At 40.7% G+C, this 20,303-nt stretch overlaps 1 pseudogene; it reads right to left on the minus strand.

The window, feature by feature from the left end:
- Positions 1-6,340: 6,340 nt before the first annotated feature.
- LOC106696684 overlaps positions 6,341-20,303 on the minus strand; it is a 29,582-nt pseudogene continuing 15,619 nt past the window's right edge.

Here is a 20,303-nt window from a genome sequence, read left to right on the forward strand (position 1 = left end):
AAAGGGAGCGAAAACCCAACCATTTGAAACAAATTCCTCTATCTGTTGCAGATTCCATAAGATAGATGGCATGAAACATTCTTATTTTATAAGGAGCATGAAAATTCCACACACTTTGGTTCCTGAAATAACACCATATACATAGAGAAAATTAGAAAGGGCTGTGGATTTTTCATCATCTGAATGGTCGGTCTCTATGAGGATCCAGGAATAAAACCCAAATATGAGGCACACACTTTTTAACATTAGCGAGGCTTGGAACTGTAGCAATATAGAATGTAAAGTGAATAGGAGGGTCAGATAATCCCCCCCCCCCAAGACAACTGACTTTGAGGATATTTTTTCCTTTTCTCCTTGTTTCTCCTGTAGAACATATTAATTTGCCTTGTTAGAAAGGTCTTGATTTGTGTGTGTGCATGTGTGTATAGGGGAGAGGGTATCTTGATTAGCTTTGAAGTGTCCTTCTTGCATAATCAATACCATTCTGGCAAGAGCTGGCTCCAGCATTCTGGCCTCATCCTTAGGGCACCTTTATCAGGTGTTTTCCTCAGTCCCTGAACATTCAAAAGAATGTTATCAGGCACCAGGACAGGAGACCATAAATTCCTTCATTGTTATTGTTATCGTGTTAATTGTTGACTGTTAACTATCCTGTGCCCTCCTAAGTAATGTGTCTATCATTTTACTTTTTATTCAATCCCAGAGGTTTCCCCCCTTCGATTTCTCCCGCCTCCCTAATCTATCACCAATGGATTTCATGTAACACACCTCCCCTGATGTAAGATATAAAACAAGGTGAAAAACCATTCTCCAGAGCATTATCCCAGTCCATTGAGATTCTGCTTCCCGGCAATTGTGGACAGTTTGGCTCAAATAAACTCACAAAAATTCTTTTAAAAAAAGAATGTTATCAGTGATTTTTATCCTTTGAGGGTGTGTTTGACTTGAAAGACTGTCAAAATGTATTTGGAGCCAAGCCTGATGAGTAAGTGGGTGGGTGACGATCTGGAAAATAAGAACATTTAGAGACGTGATGAAAAACAAATGATCTTAAAATTATTTTTTTTAGCAATGTACATTTTGGAATAAATAGAATATTTAACACCCCAAGGTGACTTGAAATGAGACTGAAATTTGTTCTCTGTAGAAACTATACAGAGGCTATGAGAGGGCTGTCTCTGAGAAAATGCCAGGTGGGTGGTGACGTTATTTATACACACGAATAACTTGGAAACTGTCACAGTACTCTTGTCAGATAAATGGAGGATATTATTCCTGAGGTACAGCCTTCTGGCTCTTTGTCTCCAGTTCCCAATTCTCTACTAATCACCTGGCCTTCACAGCAAATGTCATTAACCCGGGGAAAGAAGAAAGGAAATTTGATCTACTTCCACATCTTAGATAGAGCCTGTCAGAGGTGTAGACTACGGAGAGCTATGGAGAAGGTCAAAGCAAGCAAGCAAATTGTGGACACTAGTTCTTTCCCGCCCTTCCCCCAAATAAAGTAGGACTCACTCTCCAAAGGATTTATGCACTCTGTAAGTAATTATGTGTAAACCTTCTTTTTTTTAGTGGAGTAAAAAGAATGGGAAGGCTGCAAGAGAACTGATTCTTTGTAGTAATCTAACTTTTTTTTTTTCAGAAGAGAACTCTCAGGGGTGAAAAAACCCCAATATCAACATTACTCCCATTCTGCCCTCCCCACAAATCACACCCTACAAATTAGTCTTTTGGTTTTCCAAACTTAATTTGCTTTTGGCAATACTTGATTTTCATATCAAAAGTAGTTGTTATCCATAGGAATATTAACCAGGCACTTAACCTGCAATAGGGAGCAATATATTAAAAAAACATAAAGCACTAACAAATCACTAAGCTAGAAGAAGAAAAGCACTAAAAATCAGTTAAGAGTAGAAATCACATCTGACTAGCATTGAACTTGGTGCTATACACCATCACTCTAGGAATTATTTATTACTTTTAATTATCTAGGGATAAAAAGAAGTTTCATGGATCAATTTCCATAGTTGTTTGGAGACTTTCCTGTTGGCATATCATATAATTATTGATTATTGAAATGTATATAAACGCTTTCACTCTTTTCTGCTTCATTTCTTTTGCTTACTGGTCAGTTTCAGACTTTGACTTAAACTTTTGGGCCATAACGATTTTAGTGTTGGTTCAATAAATCAACTTCGTAAAAATTAAGAAGTAAATCAAATAAAACCAACAAAACAAACTGTGGAATCAGTTAATATGTACCCAAGCATGAGTGATACCAATAGGCTCAAGAATTCTAATTTATGTATGTGATAGCTCACCCCTTCCCCGAAGTGGCAGGCGGAGTAACGGTAATCATGATGCGGCCTGCAGCCTGGAAATACCAGGAGGCCCAATTCTGCACCTTATATGGTCTATACATTGAATCACCTATCAGCGCCCGCCGAGTACCCTAAGCCCCCATCCCTCCCCTCAAAAGGAGTGCTCATCTCTGCCGGGACCGCTGCTCTCCCGTTGGGAGACAGCCCAGCAGGTCTTTCTTCTAATAAGGCCTGTAATACCTGGTTCTCAGCTCCTGACTGATCTTTCAGTATGGATACATATTAAGGGGGAATCTTTTTCTCACATTTCCCCTGGCTAAAGAGCATTTTATTTTCGCATTTGGGGATTTGGAAGAAATATTTTGTCCCACATTTTCCATATCAAGTCTCAAAATGGCTATTACTTATGAAATACATGTTATCTAGATGGTGTTGTCATTTGTAATAAAAGGGCATAGAATAGATGTTGACAGGGAGCAGATGTTGACAAGAGAAATTTTTAATATAAATACAAACTTTAAAGCCTGTATGAATTCAACACCTTCATAAACTTCTTCCTGCCATGTTTGTTTATTTCTTTAGTGCTCATATGTTAAGCATATTTATGAAGGGTTCTCTTCTAAGTGGAGGAATATTTATTGCAGGAGTGTAAAGCAGGTGGTACCAGGAACTGAGTGTTTTCTTACTTTCGTCAAGAGACACTTGTTCTAATAGTTGAAAGATCAGTCAGAAGCCGAAAACCAGGTATTACAGGCTTTATTAGGAGAAAGACCTGCCGGGCTGGCTGCTGGCACTGATAGGTGATTCAATGTATAGTCCATATAAGGTGCAGAATTGGGCCTCCTGGTATTTCCGGGCTGCAGGCCGCGTCATGATTACCGCTACTCCGCCTGCCACTTCGGGGAAGGGGTGATCTATCAATAGTGATGCGAGGCCTGAAAGATCTAAGCTTACATTAGTTGTGATACTGCGTGGAGGGGCTTCAAGGCTTATGCTTTGGGGTGATTTCTCAGTGCTGCATTTCTAGACTGTACTACTTGCCTTCTGCACCAAACATCGCTAAGGACCTGAAATGTAACTTGAGGCAAATTATTTAAATTCCAAAAGAATATTAGTGGCTTCAGACAAATCTTGTAGCAATCAATTAAGTTTCAATGGGGCTTTAAATTCACAAATTTTCTTCTATGAATAAAGAAAAAAGTCTAGAAATCTCTGCTGTTAGAGGAATAATTATTGCTGATGCGGGGCCTATTTGCAGAACCCTCTTGATTGGTGTCAGGGCCCTTTGGGAAAATAGGCATGTTTATTTTTGTTTCCAGGAAGCCATTTCCTTCTACACAGTGATGATAAACTTAGGTATCTCTCCAAAAAAAGGCAACGATTATGGGTGACATGAGAACCAATTTGCCATGACTTCCAATCTCTCCAAATGTAAATATGCCATCCTGTTGTGGTCTGGCTCCATTAATAATGCCGCAGTATATTACAGAATATTTTTACATCTAGATTCCCTAAGCATTTTATAGCAAATCTAAAAAGAGGCCCCTGCCGAACCGGTTTGGCTCAGTGGATAGAGCGTCGGCCTGCGGACTCAAGGGTCCCAGGTTCGATTCCGGTCAAGGGCATGTACCTTGGTTGCAGGCACATCCCCAGTGGGGGGTGTGCAGGAGGCAGCTGATCAATCTCTCTCATCGATGTTTCTGGCTCTCTATCCCTCTCCCTTCTTCTCTGTAGAAAATCAATAAAATATTTAAAAAAATAATAATAAAAAAAATAAAAAAATAAAAAGAGGCCCATGATATTAGTCACATGAGTGCTAGCAAAAGAATGTGGGTATTTCCAATTAATTTGGTTTCCTTTCGCTGCTTTGTGAGGAACAGATGAGGGACTCACACCTCACTGCAGTGAATGCCAAGAAAGCTGGATGTGAGGCCAAAAGTCTTGGGCTTGGCAACACTTTCTTGCTGTGAGAATATGAGCAGGTTTTTTGAGTCTTTATCCCCCCTGCCCCCGCCCCCCCACCCCATATCAAATAAGAAATATCTGTTCAACTCATGTCAGGGTGTTATGGGAGTGAAATGGGGTATTAAATGAGCAAACGCATTGTAAACTGTCACCCATTGTGTAAGTGTTGGTGTAAATTAGTTACATGCCTTTGATTACAAGACATAGAAATGAATCTTGGCTAACTAAAGCTAGAAGGAATTTATTGGAAGGCTATCAGAGGCTCATAGAATTACCAGGAGCTTGGAAGACTGTGCTGGGGCTGTGGCAAGAAATGAGGCAGCTGCAGCGGCAAAGAAGCAGGACCTGTAGAGGTCCCAGCAAGAACTGTCCGCGGGGTGGAGTGAAGCTCTAGAACTTCTAGGATCTTTGGCCCTATGCTCAGATTTAAACACTGGGAAGTGGCACCCAGTTGGCTCAATCTGAATCTTGTGCTAGTCCCTTGGGTAGGAAAGAGCATGGCCCCTGGGTATTGTCCTACCAACTGTGGGTAAGAAGTCATTTCACAAAAGGAACCAGAGTGCTGTTAGAAAATGAATGGGTGCTGGATGACCCCAGAATCCACAAATGTGAAATCGATATTCCTTGCTTCCCAGTTTTGTATATAAAACTTATACATTCAAATTCAATGATTCTGAGCCTTTGTTCCCTGCACCTGAGGGGATGGCAAATTTTTCCTCCTTGGGGTCTCATCTGACAACTCCCCAAGACAAAATGATTGCTCAGACTGAAAGGTCAATGCCGATTACTGTGGTCTCAGATGGAGAAGAGAAACCTTAGATTTGGCTCAGCCTACTGAGGAGTCTTCTTCGGGGGCTGCCATTGATGTTGCTGCCCATGTGACCCTAGCAAAATCCAGATGGTCTGACTTCCCTGGCCCTGGCCTCCTTGTCTGCTTAAAGTTGGGGTTGTCTGGGTACCAACTGTAAGTCAGGGGGCCTGCCCACTGAAGAAATGTGCTGTCTGTTCTTCACAGCTGCTGCCAAGTTGGGGTCCTGGCTATGCTTTTTCTCTGTGTGTAAATGTAGAGATTGAAGAGGACAGTTCTGTGCCCTCCAAATCCCTCAAGTCTTGGCCATGATGCTGGTGATGGGGTCCAGAGGATTTTTTTTAAATTACAGAAGCCTTTATTAGAAAAAAATGCACATAATGTTAATCACATACAACCAAAGATACATGAAAACATTGAGAGATTAGGCTGAGCTCTGAGTGACAGCACACATCCAGAGTCTGCCTGAAATGAGGAAAGTGCCGATTCTCACATGGAAGGACTGGCTCAGAGCCCTCACTGCAGAGAGTAGTAGAAGAGCAAACTGTCACGGGGCTCCTTGGCACTGCACCATTGTAGCTGTCACAGTGGGATCTGAATCACAGTCAGTAGTAGTATCAACAGGACAAGATGATTACTAGTCAAATTAGATCTCATGCAAATGCAATCTAGAGAAGCAAGTGTATCGAAGAGAAAAGGCATGGCAAAGAGGTTTACTTCATTCCTTATCCATGAGGATTCTCTCTATCATGACTTCTTTTGTCTTCCAAGATGTGTGATGCAACTGAAGATTTTCCCACATTGCTTACATTCAGAAGGTTTTTCCCTAGTATGTGTTCTTCCATGCTTTCTAAGAGACTTGGAGGAACTGCAAGTTTTACCACATTCCTTACATTCATAGAGCTTTTCTCCACTGTGTGTGTTTTCATGTCTGGGCGCCTGAAGGAAGCAACCAATTGATGTGTTTCTCTCACATCAATATTGCTCCCTGTCTTTCTCTTTGATTTCCACTCTTTCAATAGAAAAATATCCTCAAATGAAGAAAAAAAAAAGAACTAGGATGGTCAAAGGCTTTTCAACAATCTTACACAATAGGGTTTATTTTCAGTATGTGTTCTTTCATTCATTATGCTTTCTCTCCACTATGAGTATTTAGGTGAATTTGAAGGGAACTGGGACAAATAAAGGCTTTCCCACATTGCTTACATTCACGGGGTTTTTCCTCATTATGAGTTCTTTCATGACGTCAGAGGTAAGTTGGATCAGAGAAAGCTTTACCGCAATGGTTACATTTATAAGGTTTTTCCCCAGTATGAATACTCTCATGATGTCGGAGGGAATATGGATCACAGAAAGTTTTACCACATTCCTCACATTCAGGAGGCTTTTTTTCATGACTTCTTTTATGTTTTCCAAGAGAGTTGAGACTACTGAAGGCTTTCCCACACTGCTTACATTCATAGGGCTTCTGCCCAGTATGGGTCCTTTCATGATCTCTAAGAGTAGGGACGAAGAAATGTTTTACCACATTCCTTACATTCATGAGGCTTCCTTCCATTGTGACTTCTTTTATGTTTTCTAAGATTGCTGCGCCAGTTGAAGACTTTGCCATATTGTTTACATTCATGTTTCTCACCAGTATGTGTTCTTTCATGATTTCTAAGAGAAGTGGAACTGAAAGTGTTACCAGATTTCTTACATTGATAGGGCTTTTCTCCAGTGTGTGTTTTTTCATTTTCTTGAGAGTACTTGGGAGAACTGAAAGCTTTACCACATTGCTTACTTTTATATTGTTTCTCTCCACTATGAGTGTTTTTGTGAAGTTTAAAATAACTGAGACTAAAGCCTTTCCCCCATTGCGTACCCTCATAGTTTCCCAGGAATATGCATTCTTTCATGATTCCTAAGGGAAGTTAAACAGTGGAAAGCTTTCCTACTGGGGCTGCCTTCATGTCTTTGAATATGTTGGTGAGGCTTGAAAGCTTTCTCAGCTTCCTTACATTTATAAGGGTTTTCTTCATATTCCTGACACAAGTATAGTTTGGGTCCAATGTGAGAGCTCAGGTGGTTATTCAAGGATAAATAACGCATGAAGATTGATTTGCCTACACAACCTGGATTTAGGTTGTTTTATTTCAAAAGAAGGAGTTTCCTTCTTTTCATTATGATTTGGAACCTGGCTGAAGTTTTCTGTGCATTGATTTCCATCCTTCCTTGTACAGTCTCTCAACCATATGACTGCTAAGATTCATCCCATGATTTTCATACTGATCTTCACTGTCATGGTCTTCCCAGTTTTCTTCATGCTACTGATGCCAGGTTCCAGAAGGTTCCTAGCATCACATCTGTGTAGAGTTTCTTCTGGTTCGGATCCAGGAAAGCCCACTCCTCCATGGTGAACTCCGCATTAACATCCTCAAAGGCCACTGAATCCTTCTCTGGTTTGGTCCTGGGCAACCTGCAGTGACGCACAGCTGCTGAGTGCTAGCATGGCAAGGCGTCTTCACCATCTTCATTTCTGGACTGTTTCTCCTCTTGTCTTGGGGGCCACTTCTATTATGTGGCTGGAGCAATCTGGTCAGTTCCTCTCTGGGATCTGTTGTTGCAGGAATCCACAATGGCTTGGAGGAGTTCACCATCACTGGTGCTATTTTATCTGCTCAGACAAATACTTCATCTCCAAACTGTCCATATTTCGGGCGCCAATTAATGCCGGTGGTCCTGATCTGGCATCTAGAAGGGTTCGGCAATCTGGAGAAGGGGCATTTCTAGTTTTTCCTGGGTCTCCCTGAGTCCCTCCTGCAGCTCCCACCACCGTACAGATCGCAGATGGACGAATGACCCAGAGGATTTCTTATCTTAATCACATGCTAAGCCTAGACTTTTCCTTTCCCCATCTCTGTGCACTCACTTGTCTGGGGGCAGAGGAAGTCCCCCCACCCCCGCCTTTCTGTCCCAAGGCCCAGCCCCATGTGCTACTGTAGTAAAAGTGAGTTTTTCATGGGACAACACTATTTGCAAGGTTAATGTTTACTGTCTATACCAGTGGTTCTCAACCTGTGGGTCGAACGACCCTTTCACAGGGGTCACCTAAGACCATCGGAAAACACATATATAATTACATATTGTTTTTGTGATTAATCACTATGCTTTAATTATGTTCAATTTATAACAATGAAAATATATCCTGCATATAAGATATTTACATTACGATTCATAACAGTAGCAAAATTACAGTTATGAAGTAGCAATGAAAATAATTTTATGGTTGGGGGTCACCACAACATGAGGAACTGTATTAATGGGTCGTGGCATTAGGAAGGTTCAGAATCACTGGTCTATACAGTCTTTCTTAAAGATTCAGAGGGAAATACAAGAATGTTATGCTTCACCTAGTATTTTGTAACCCTCCTTCAGATAAGAGAGCAACCTGGTTTTGAATAAAAATTGAGTCAGAGAAAATTAGGGCCCTTAAAATAAGGACCAAAAATGCAGCTAGGGAAGCATGACTGTCCATTCATTGCAGCAAAAGCCATGTGTCTTCTTGCTCCCCTTCTTCTGCCCAATCTGAATTTCCTCCATGTTCTTTACAGGGTTTGCCTATTTTTCTCCTTTGAAGATGGAAAGCTTATTTTTCCATGGGCCCTACAGGCACCCAGGTTGGGGTAGTCAAGAAAGGAAGAAAGGTGAAAGTGTCTGAGTTGGTAATGGAAGGACAGCAGGGGGTGGGAAGACAGGGGTATTTGAAGGAAAAGACCATGGCGGGCATTAGAGAAAGCATGTGGAGACTGGCCTTCTGAGCTGATCTCAAATATCAAGTCGCTTGTAAAGGAGACAGCAGTTCTGTATTCAGATGAGCCCCACGGGACATTCAGGAAGAAGTGAAACAGACCAGAGCTGCTGCATCCCACTGTGCATTAGGATAAGCCGCCCTGTGTCAGGCCGGGCTGCTTTTCAAGGTCAAGTGGTTACTGATCTGGGTGCCAACTAGACGTGTGTATGTTAAGGTCTGAGCTTATGTCCTTCCTTGACTCTTTTTAAAATCAAAATACTCAATGGATACAAACTTAAGTTTAGGATGATAGCAAGCCTTCCTATAATACATTATTATCTAGCAATATTTCCACAAATGGTTTGTTTGGGAAACTTTCTCCCCAAATGGTAACTAGATCAGTGTTTGCTGTGAAGTCAGAATGCATGAGAGTAATTACATCTGCCGGGAAGATGATAGTTTGGAATTTCTGCTTTCCAAAGCATTTTACAATTTCAATCGTGTCCCCCGTGAGAACTCTATATCCTATCTCTACCTAGTTATAAATGCCTCTAGGCTATATTCTACAGCTCAGCCAGCATGCCCATCCAACAAAAGTTATGTTCATTTATAATACATTTCAACTATTTGGCAGGGGCTTATCAATATACTTTGGTTTATCAAACAGAAAGATTAACATCCAGTTTGTATATTTGCTTTTTTTCTCTAACACAGATATATATTTTTTTAATCAAGACATCTTGTTCAAATATTTTTGTTCAACTTTGGATGATGTTCCAGAAAAGGTATGAAAGAGGCTCTGCAAAATATTTTTGGTGTGAGCTAATGAGTCAGATGAAGAGCAGCATACCTTGCAGTTTTTCAACACATCAAAAACGTGCTCATAGCATTAAAAGAAAAATAATTTGAAACATACCACACCTGTTTTCTCTTTGTTAGCAAATTTTGGCAATAGCCACAATTGTTTACATGGGGAACTCGAGTCAATCTAATTTAAGATGATGTCTATGTGTTTGAAATAAAAATGTGTAGTGTATCATGAAATTATGCTCTGGCACAAGAATCAAATAATGTCAAGGCTGAAAGAGCTGAGAGGGTATTCAGCTTAACACTCTCATTTCAATGATGAGAAAATTTGGGCCCAGACTGGTGAAATTACTTGCCCAAGATCAAATAGCTAGTCATTTGCAGAACTCAAATGAATCTGATCTTATAATCTTTGTCTACTGTTTTTTCTACCTTTCCATGAAGATGGTGGATGATATGTGTTCTCTCTCTGGACCCTCTCCTCACATTTAGAAGATGACTTTGGATAAATACTTTCATTGAGGTGACCAAAGTATATCAGAATATCAAATGACAGGTTGTGGAAATTAAAACCAAGGCTAAATTATTACCCAGCAAAAATAACCTCTGCATCCACTAGTCTAATAAAGTAAATTAACTCTTCAGGTAAGTAGGGAAAATTCATGTTCCCCCCCCGCCTGAAGTTTACATCATGATTCCGTGGCTAAATTTGGCCCAGTTTAGAACCCATTTCTATAATAGGGCAATAGACTTTAAGGGAAGAACAAAGAGATCTGGGAGAGGGTATTAAAATATTTAAAAGGGGGAGCTGAATCTCTTGGATAAAAATACTTAAAGTAAACCATTTGGTTGAGACCTGGTACATTTAGGGGTGAAGGAGAGAACAATTTCCATATGAGCTTTAGTCATAGCAAACAAGATTACCCTTCTCAAATTTTTAGGGTCAATAATAGGTGAAAGGCCCAGGTTCAAATGTGGATCTGTCACACAAGCTGTGCTTAGGTGTCAATTTCCTTACAAAAAAAGGGTAAAATGATAGTTGAGCTCATGGAGTTGCATTAAGCTAATTTCAAAAGTTTGTTACATTTCTATACAGTACCAACAAAACACTGGAAAAAGAAATTAAGAAAACAATCCCATTAACAATAGCATCAAAAATAATAAAATACGTAGGAATCAATTTAAGAAGGTGAAAGACTTGTACCCTGAAAACTATAAGACATTGATGAAAGAAATTGAGTAAGACACAAATAAATGGAAAGATATTCTATGATTGGAAGAATTAATATTATTAAAATGTCCATAGTACTCAAAAGCAATCTTTAGCTTCAATGCAAATGTCCATGGTATTTTTCATAGAAATAAGAAAAAAGTATTCTAAAATTCATACAGAAGCACAAAAGGCCCAGAATAGCCAGAGCAATATTGAGAAAGAACAGAGCTGATTTCCAACTACATGACAAAGCAATAATAAAGCAGTATGATGTTGGCATAAAAGTAGACACATAGATCAATGGAACAGACTATAGAACCCAGAAATAAAACCATGCATATATAGTCAACTAATTTTTGAAAAAGGAGTCCAGACTAAACAATAGGACAATAATCATCTCCTTAACAAATGGTGTTAGGCAAACTGGTTATTCACATATAAAAGAATGAAACTGGATCGCTATTTTTCACTATACACAAAAATCAATTCAAAATGGGTTAAAGACTGAATTTAAGACCTGAAACCATAAAACTCCAGAAAAAAACATAGGGAGTAAGTTCCCTGGAAATGATTTTTTAAATTTGATACCAAAAGCAAAGGCAATACACGCAAAAATAAACCAGTGGGACTACATCACACTAAAAAGCTTCTGCACAGCCCTACCCAGTTTGGCTTAGTGGTTGGAGTGTCAGCCCAAGAACTGAAGGGTTCCAGGTTTGATTTTAGTCAAGGGCATGTACCTCAGTTGCAGGCTCCACACCTGGCCCCTGTTGGAATGCGTGGGGAGGCAACCAATTGATGTGTCTCTCTTACATGAATGTTTCCCCTCCATTCCACTCTCTCTAAAACTCAATGAAAAAAAGATCCTTGGGTGAGGATTAAAAAACAAATAAATAAATAAAATAAAAATCTTCTGCACAACAAAGTAAACCCTCAACAAAATTAAAATACAACCTATGAAATAGAAGAAAATATTTGCAAACCTCATATTCAACAAAAGATTAATATCCAAAATATACAAGGAACTCATATAGCTCAGCAAATAAACAACCCAATTTAAATATGAGCAGAGGAACTGAATAGACATTTTCCAAAGAAGACATATAAATGGCCAAAAGGTACATGGAAATGTGCTCAACCTCACTAATCATCAGGGAAATGCAAATCAAAACCTCAAAGAGTTGTCAACCTACTTAAGGTGAATATGATCTGAGGACCTAATGGTGATTATAGTTGATAATACTGTATTGTATAACTGAAAATTGAAATATGCTAAGAGAGTAGAACTTAAGTGTTTTCACACACACACACAAAAGGAAAAAGGTAAATATGTGAGGTGATGGATAGTTTAATTGACTTGGTGGTGGGAATCCTTTCACAATGTATACATATATGAAGTCACACACTGTACACTTCTATAATATTACAATTTTGTCAATTATACCTCAATAAAGATGAGAAAAACAGATATATGATGCTGTACAACAGCAAGAAGTAGGTTCTGTTCCTCACCTCATTGTATCTGGTCTGGCCTTGTGACCAGCTTTGACTTTGAATGTGGCAGAAGTGATGCCTGAGTTCTGGGATCTGGGCTTCCAGAGAGTGTGTAGTTTCTGCCTTTGCCTTCTTGGAGTGCTGCCCTGATACCATCATGAAAGGAAACTGAATTAGTCTATTGAAGGATGAAAGGCCACACAGAGGAGAAATGATCTGCCCCAGCCAACAGGTTGGCAAGCCGCCAGACATGTGAGTGAGGCCATCTTAGTCCTTCCAGTGCAGTTGATCCATCCGCTGAATGCAACCACATGTGAAAGCCGGGGTGATGCATCCACACCTGCTAATGGCCACACTCACGCTTGGAAGGGCATACAAATACTCTCTTGGTAAGCAGATGTCTGTGAGGTCGTGCCCCTATCTCACTGTGCTGTGAGTTTTCCTGAGGCTGTTTCTGTGGTAGGCTGCTACGTTCAGAAGCCCTAGCCTGCCCCTTCCTGCATCTACACCAAGTATGAGAGTTGTGCCTTGTTGTGCCTGGGCACCTGGGGTTTGTGGGAGTGTTGACCTGATTATGACTTTCACCAGAGCTGTTGTCCACTGATGGTTATACAGATTGTGTAATAATATACTGAATTAAGAATAAATGTCACATGAAGTTGGGATTTTTTTCTATGTCCTATTAAGACACCATATTTCATGCATTTGAAGGACAGCCCCATCACAAAATAAAATTTCAGTGGGTGTGAACTATTCTGAATACCAATAAATATTAGCTAACAATAATAATAATTTACATAGTGTTTTAAAATCCTATATTATCAAAGCGTAACATGCAAATCGACCAAACAGCAGAACAACCGGTTGCTATGATCCTCACTGACACCAGGGGGCAGACGCTCAATGCAGGAGCTGCCCCCTGGTGGTCAGTGCGCTCCCACAGGGGCAGCACTGCTCAGCCAGAAGCCGGGTTCATAGCTAGCAAGCACAGCGGCGGTGGCAGGAGCCTCTCCCACCTCTGTGGTAGCGCTAAGGATGTCTGACTGCTGATTTAGGTCCGCTCCCTGCTGAGAGCGGGCCTAAGCTGTCAGTTGGACATCCCCCAAGGGCTCCTGGACTGCGAGAGGGTGCAGGCTGAGCTGAGGGACCCTGCCCTGAGGTGCACGAATTTTGTGCACCAGGCCTCTAGTACATATATAAAGCAGATTCGACAATTTTATCTGAATTAAACCTCAAAATAACCCCTTGGGGAAATTATATTTTCCATATTCTAGAAAATTTTAACCTAATTTAGTAACTTGTTTAACATAATTAGAATCAAAAGTTAGAAGAAGGGCTCATACCCTGCTCTTTTGATGCTATTTTTAATTTCTAGGTTTTTTTTCTGTATAAGTGACATATAAGTATATAATATCATGGACATCATAGGTGATAGGGTATTAAAGCTTGGTCTTAAGTAGTGAATTCATTATGTGATTTGATTTCAACTTTTTCTCTTGCTGATGCTCTGAAATGGTCCCTCAGTGTGTTGTTAGTTAACATAATGTTTACTTCTCTAATGTACTTGCTTTAAGATGAATAAGAGTAATTTCTGACATACATCTCATATTCTTTCCTATTGCAGAATGATGTGGTTCATATATGACAAAGGTCAGGGCAGTAAATACACCTTCTTAGGCAGCTAGCTGTCTTACTGCAGTAAAGCCCGAGTTGGCCATAAGCCCTCTAAGCAGCACAAAGGAGCCAGAACAAGATACTTCCATGAAAGTATCTTGAAAAGAAGATACTATGAAAATAAAAATTCTTAGAGACAGAAAGTAGATTAGTGGTTTCATAGGGTTATGGGGGGAGATATATAAGTGGGAGGTGCTTACAAAGGGGTATAAGTACATTCGAGGGAGTGATGAAATGTTCTAAAATTGACTGTGGTGATGGTTGCACAAGTTTGTGTGTGAATATACTAAAAGCCATTGAATTATACAATGTGAATGCATGAATTGTATAATGAATTCAAATTGTACAATTTGTGAATTATATTTGAATTATATTTCAATTAAGGTGTTATAAAAAAAGAAACTAAAGCATTGACTCAAGATATTAGCAAGCCAAATGCTGATGTAGTATGAATGATATTAAGGTGTTGAAGGAGATAAATAGTCATAAAGGGAGTGATCTGAATATGGGAGTTGGAGATCAAAGTACTGGAGGTTTGTCCTCATTAACCAGGAAAGCTATGACCCAGGCTTAGAGATGTTGCCTTTAGGCCCTGAGGTTGGTACTGGTTCTTCCAGATGCACCAGGCTGTTATTGATCCCATTAAACGCCTAGACCAATGCTTTGACTCCTTGGCTCCCCAATTTGCTGGACGGTGTAGAGAAAGGTAGTGCTGGTGGGTCTTAGGTTTCATCTTGTTCTTTCATTTGGAACATATCCATTTGTTTCTTTATTTTGCTTGACTCTCTGGGTTGGTTTCTATACATTAGATGAAACAGCCACTGCTCCCAGGTCCTGATGGAGTGGCCTCCTATAAAAGATGAACCATATTGTTCAACTCTGCCCCAGCTCTTGTCTCTCAAACCTGTGTATTGCCCAAGCAGCCTGTGTTATGTTTAGTGGCTCCTAGGTGTTGAAGGTCTGCCAAGACCCATCCATGTCCCAAAGGGGAGGATCTCAGTTAGCACTAGATTCAGGCTGATTGGAAGCCAGACCCTCATGCAGAGGTTTTCAAAGTGTGCAAATATGTACAGGGCCCCACTACTTTTCAGTGCTAGATGTTTTGGTGGTTCCTCTCTCAGGTGCAGATCTTAAAAGTTGGGGGTGCCCAGTGTGGGATTCAAATTCTTTGCTCCTCAGAGAGAAGCTCCGAGTTTTGAGTTCCTTTCCAACTGTGGGTTGCCGTGGGCGAGTTGGGTTTTATGGCAGGACTGTGTCCCTGCCTCTACTAACCACTTCGTTGTGGGCCTTCTCTTATTCATCTGATGTGTAGGAGTAGCTTAAGTCAGTTTTTAGGTGTTTTTCAGAGATTTTTTTTCCATATATAGCTATGGATTTGGTGCAACTGTGGGAAAAGGTGAATTCAGGATCCTCTTAACATTGTCATCTTAAAAGAGGACCGTGGTCAGTGTTCTTGACATATATTTCTCACCATTAATTAAAGAATGGGTTTTTAGGCTCTTGCCTGGGCAGTGGGGCAAGGTGGGTTAGAGAAAGGAGTGGGAGCTAAAGTTTATTTAGATCAGCTACTATATTCAGTGCACTATATTAGGTTCTCTGCCTATTTTTTATTTCTCACAATCATCCTGTAAGATCAATACTGTTATTTACAAGTTAGAGTTGAGTAAATTGAGGCTGAAAGAGAACAAGTGGTTGATCACCTAGCCCACAAGTGGCAGCACCAGAATGTAAAGGCACATCTAGCTCTAGCTAAAGCCTATGACTTTCTCACTTAAATGTCCATTAGTGTGATCCAAATCCTTCATTCAGACAAACATAGGGAATTAACAGAGGAGTTTGGGGCCTGTGGAACTGAAGACAGACAAAAGCACCACATAGAATTCACCACAATAATGCTGCCCTGTATTAGACAGGTCTCACTAACCATATTTACCTTTGATTAAGGGGTGGGGTCAAGCAGTGCTGCTGGAGACAGGGACCTGAGGGCATCCTGCTGACCAGTAGCCCAGCTTCACTTGCTCAACACATCTGATCATTCTCTTTTGCAGATGCTCAAAGCACTGGCCCTTACAGCTAGATGCGCCCCCTTGCTTCTGCGTGTCCCCTCAGCACCCAGGGGCTGCTTTGTGTAACGGGGCTCCAGGCAGCTGCTGTGAGCTTGGAAGTCAGGCAAATGCAGGCTGAGGACGTGAGGACACCTGCCTCTTGCATGTAAAGATGGAACAAATGACAACATTTGTTGCTTTGGAACTGAGCAGCCCGGGCAGCATGTGTGAGGGCCTCACAAGCTCTGTTTTCTTCATAAGCGTAGGTCCCTCTTTTCATATCTGGAGCAGGGAACAGATGTTTCATCAAAAGACACATTTAAAATAAAGATAATTATGCAGTAAGAGGCTTAATTACATCAGCTTATTCAGGTCCACTTAATTGCCTGACAGCCTGAGTGCCTCCCACTTATTTGCAGCAGAGGCTCTCATGTTTTGCTGGTTTATCAAATCCTTTGATGGCTCGAGGAAGATGTTATTGACTTAGCAATTCAGAAAATATCAATTTCTTATATACAGCTGGTAGAGGAAAATGTAAATATTTTTAACAAGCAATAAAGAATCATCATTTTCCTAGAGGTGGCTTATGGTGTTCTATAAATGATTAATAGCAGGAATGACTCAGAGAGGTAAGCCTGAACTAGATATTTCATCTTTAGTTGTCTCTTGGTCATATTTGAAATATTTCTGTCAAATGAAAATCACAGGGAGAAGGTGACTTGCTAGTTTAAGGAAGCCATTTGAGTCATGTGATGATAAGGCAATTGACCAAAAAAAAAAAAAAGGTTTTATAGTGCTATTTCTGTCCTCCTTAATTTTAAAGGCATAGATTAGTTCTGCTTCATACTGGTGTTCTATCCCCTTTTTTTCTTCCTAGACCACTGGCCTTTTTGAAGCAATATATTTTACTCACTGCCTCTATTTTCTCTCACCATTCCTTTCCCTCCATCGAACCTCGCATTCTGACTCCTGCCCACATCAATCTTCTGAAAACAAATGCCACTCTGCTTCTGCTTGGTCCGTATTCCATTATGTGGTCTGCAGCATTTATAGAAACTGTCCCATGGCTTCCAGGTATTGCAGCCTCCTGGACTTACCCCTTGAATCAGTTGGGACCATCAGGAAACAGATGGCACATTCGCACTGAGTAATTGAAGGGAGTGTAATCAAGGGATCTTTACAAAGATGGGGCGGGTGGGGGGGAGGGCGTGTGGGGAGCCAACAATGGTTGAGTCTAGAGACAGGTGGAGCTGTGACCACTGCTAGGGTTGAGAGGTGGGAGCAGTTAGCAGAACTGCTGTATGGAGGGGACCCACCTGACAGGAGCGGTGGACTTCAGAGAGAGGCAGCTTCCCATTAGAAAAAGCACTAGGGGAAAAAGCGCTCCTTCACCGTCTTCCCACCTCTGATCTTTACCAGCGCTTCCCATTGGCCGAGGACAAGGGAACCTGGGCAAGCAGCTCCTATAGTGGAAAGTGGATTTGGACAGGAAAATGGAAAATATCCATTACATCCTCATCTTCCTTATGTCTTCTTCTTAGTCTTGCTTATTGGCACTTCTTCCACTGCCATCTCTGTAAGCATAGTATTCTCGAAGGTTCTGTATGCCCCTCTTTTCCTTGTTCTAGACAATCTCACCTAGTTCTTGACTTCAACTGTCATTGCTATGTTGGTGATTTCTAAGTCCCTGTATCTCGTTCTCTTCTCCCCAGCTCCTTTTGCTGGATGTGTCCCTATTAAATGACTCACCACTCCCTCCATTTTAACACAATCAAATAGAATTCATCTTTCTCCCAATTATATTCTTCTGTACTCTACCCTGGGTTAATGTGATTCTCCCAGACACTTATACTTGTTGTTATTTCCTTACTCTTATCCAGCCAACTGCTACTAAGTTCTGTGAATTCTGTCTCTGAATTTTCTCCATAATTTCTTTCCTCCTTTCCATCACTATGGGCAAAGCCATAGGTCATGCTCTCATTTTTTTATGTGCACTCTTTTTAAAAAAATCCTCACCCAAAGATATGTTTTTATTGATTATTAGAGAGAGAGAGGAAGGAAGAGAGAGAAACATCAATCAGTTGGTGTATGGGACATACGACTGCCGACTAAGCCATCCATTTAGAGTTGTGCACGCTTCTATAAAAACTTTCTTGCTTCTAGTCTCTTTTACACTGTGTCCTCCACTCTGCTTCTGAAGTTATCTTCCTAAGGCAGTTTAGATTTTGTTAAACTCTTAAGTAAAAGCCTTCAATGTCTTAACATTACCTAAAGAATAGCTCAGCCCTAGCTGGTTTGGCTCAGTGGATAGAGCGTCGGCCTGCAGACTGAAAGGTCCCGGGTTCCACTCCAGTCAAGGGCACATGCTTGGGTTGTGAGCTCAATCCCCAGTAGGGGACATGCAGGAGGCAGCCGATCAATGATTCTCTCTCATCACTGATGTTTTTATTTCTCTCTCCCTCTCCATTCCTCTCTGAAATCAATAAAAATAACAACAACAACAAAAAAGAATAGCTCAGTCACTTAGGGTAGTTTTCATATCCCACTTCTGCATGGCCCCAACCTATGTTTCTATCCTCATAGCTTAGTATATATCCTTTTGATCGAGTCATACTTTGTACTTCCTTCTTTTTATATCCATCTTCTCTCTCTTTTTAAATTAAGATGTGCAAATACAAATTTACTAGTAAACAAGGGAAGTAGTACATATAACACAACAAGGAGAGAAGATTGTAGCATTTGGAGAGAATGTGCAAGTGTAAAGGTTGTTTTTATTCAGGTCTTGAGGAATATTACCATGTAGGAATGTAGAAACTGTTTTTAGATGTTTATTTTTTGGGAGTACCTGAGAATTAGAAATGTTATTTGACACTTCCATGGGTGTATCTGCAAGCCACAAACAGTCATGTGAGTTTATCATGTGTTCAGGATCTACTTGTATTAGAGGCTCCGATAGTTTCATTCCAACAGAACTGTCAATATGCACATTTGGCACCCCTTGAAGAAAACAATGTGAATATTCCATGTGCTACACAAGGTTCCAGATCCAGCTGCTTATCATCTAGGGGGGAATCAATGACCACATCCCATGTGCTGCATGGAGGAAATATAGTACTGTGGTAAAAAAAAAAAAAAAAAAAAGGAGCAAGGTAGCCATTTGATGATTTCCAAATGTTGGAAGCTGAAACCTGCTCATACTCCTGCATTCTGAGAAATTTTGGGGGAGTCCATCAATTTTCCCTACACATAATGGCAAAAGCAGCTACCTACGGATACCCAAGGTTTAGTGATCAAGGGAGAATGCAATGAAGTGCTATTTTTCTGAAGTAGTGGAGTGATGGGTGATTTGCAGTTTCTAATAGGGTGACTCTGGCTACAGGGCTGACCCCAGATTCCTGAATACAGGATAGTCATGTTTTATAGGTTTATCAGCAAGGATGTGGCCAGTGCTGTGAGTTAACTCTTTAAGGGGTAGGTTTTGTGGACTCTTGTACACTAAATTCTGCATTCTCACCTGGTCACTTGGGTAGAATGGGTCAACACATTGACTAGAAAATTAGAAAAGGTCTTAGGAACATGCAAGATGAGTTTTCTACTTCTTGGAATGTATAGATTTCTACAAGACTAGAGTTTTGTCAAAAGTTCCACCATAGCACCTAATCCTCATACTGAATTGGGGATGTGCAATATGACCATCTCAGTAGCTGCTTGTTGGGTCTCTCATGGGAGTTTCAACACAGCATGCATCATCAGGGAGGGGCAACAGCACCGGTGGTGGTAAGGTCAGGTGCTTAGTGCTTGAGTTACCTATGTGAGAGACAGAACGCAGGCCACTAGAAACAATAACCATGACTACTGGTGGAGGAACCTCATACTCCTAACCTCCGTACTTCTCTGGGCACTCTCATGATGGACTTTTAGATCTTACACCATCTCTCCTATAGTCATGATGATGAATGCATTTTCTTAAAACTCACACTATCCCCTGAACTTCACCATCCCCCCATTCTTCCACATTCATAACTTTTGCAAACCTTGTCATGAAGGAAGGTTTTCATCTACTTGAATTACCAATCTTCCTAATCTCAGATACTTGCTCCAAGTTTATCTCTTGGATTTTGATAGCACTGTTCACATTGCTTCATATACACAAATTGCTTCATATCCTAACCCTACAGACTGATGGCCTGATGGAATAATGACA

This window comes from Myotis lucifugus, unplaced genomic scaffold (assembly GCF_000147115.1).
Source record: "Myotis lucifugus unplaced genomic scaffold, Myoluc2.0 scaffold_0, whole genome shotgun sequence".
Taxonomy (NCBI): Eukaryota; Metazoa; Chordata; class Mammalia; order Chiroptera; family Vespertilionidae; genus Myotis; species Myotis lucifugus.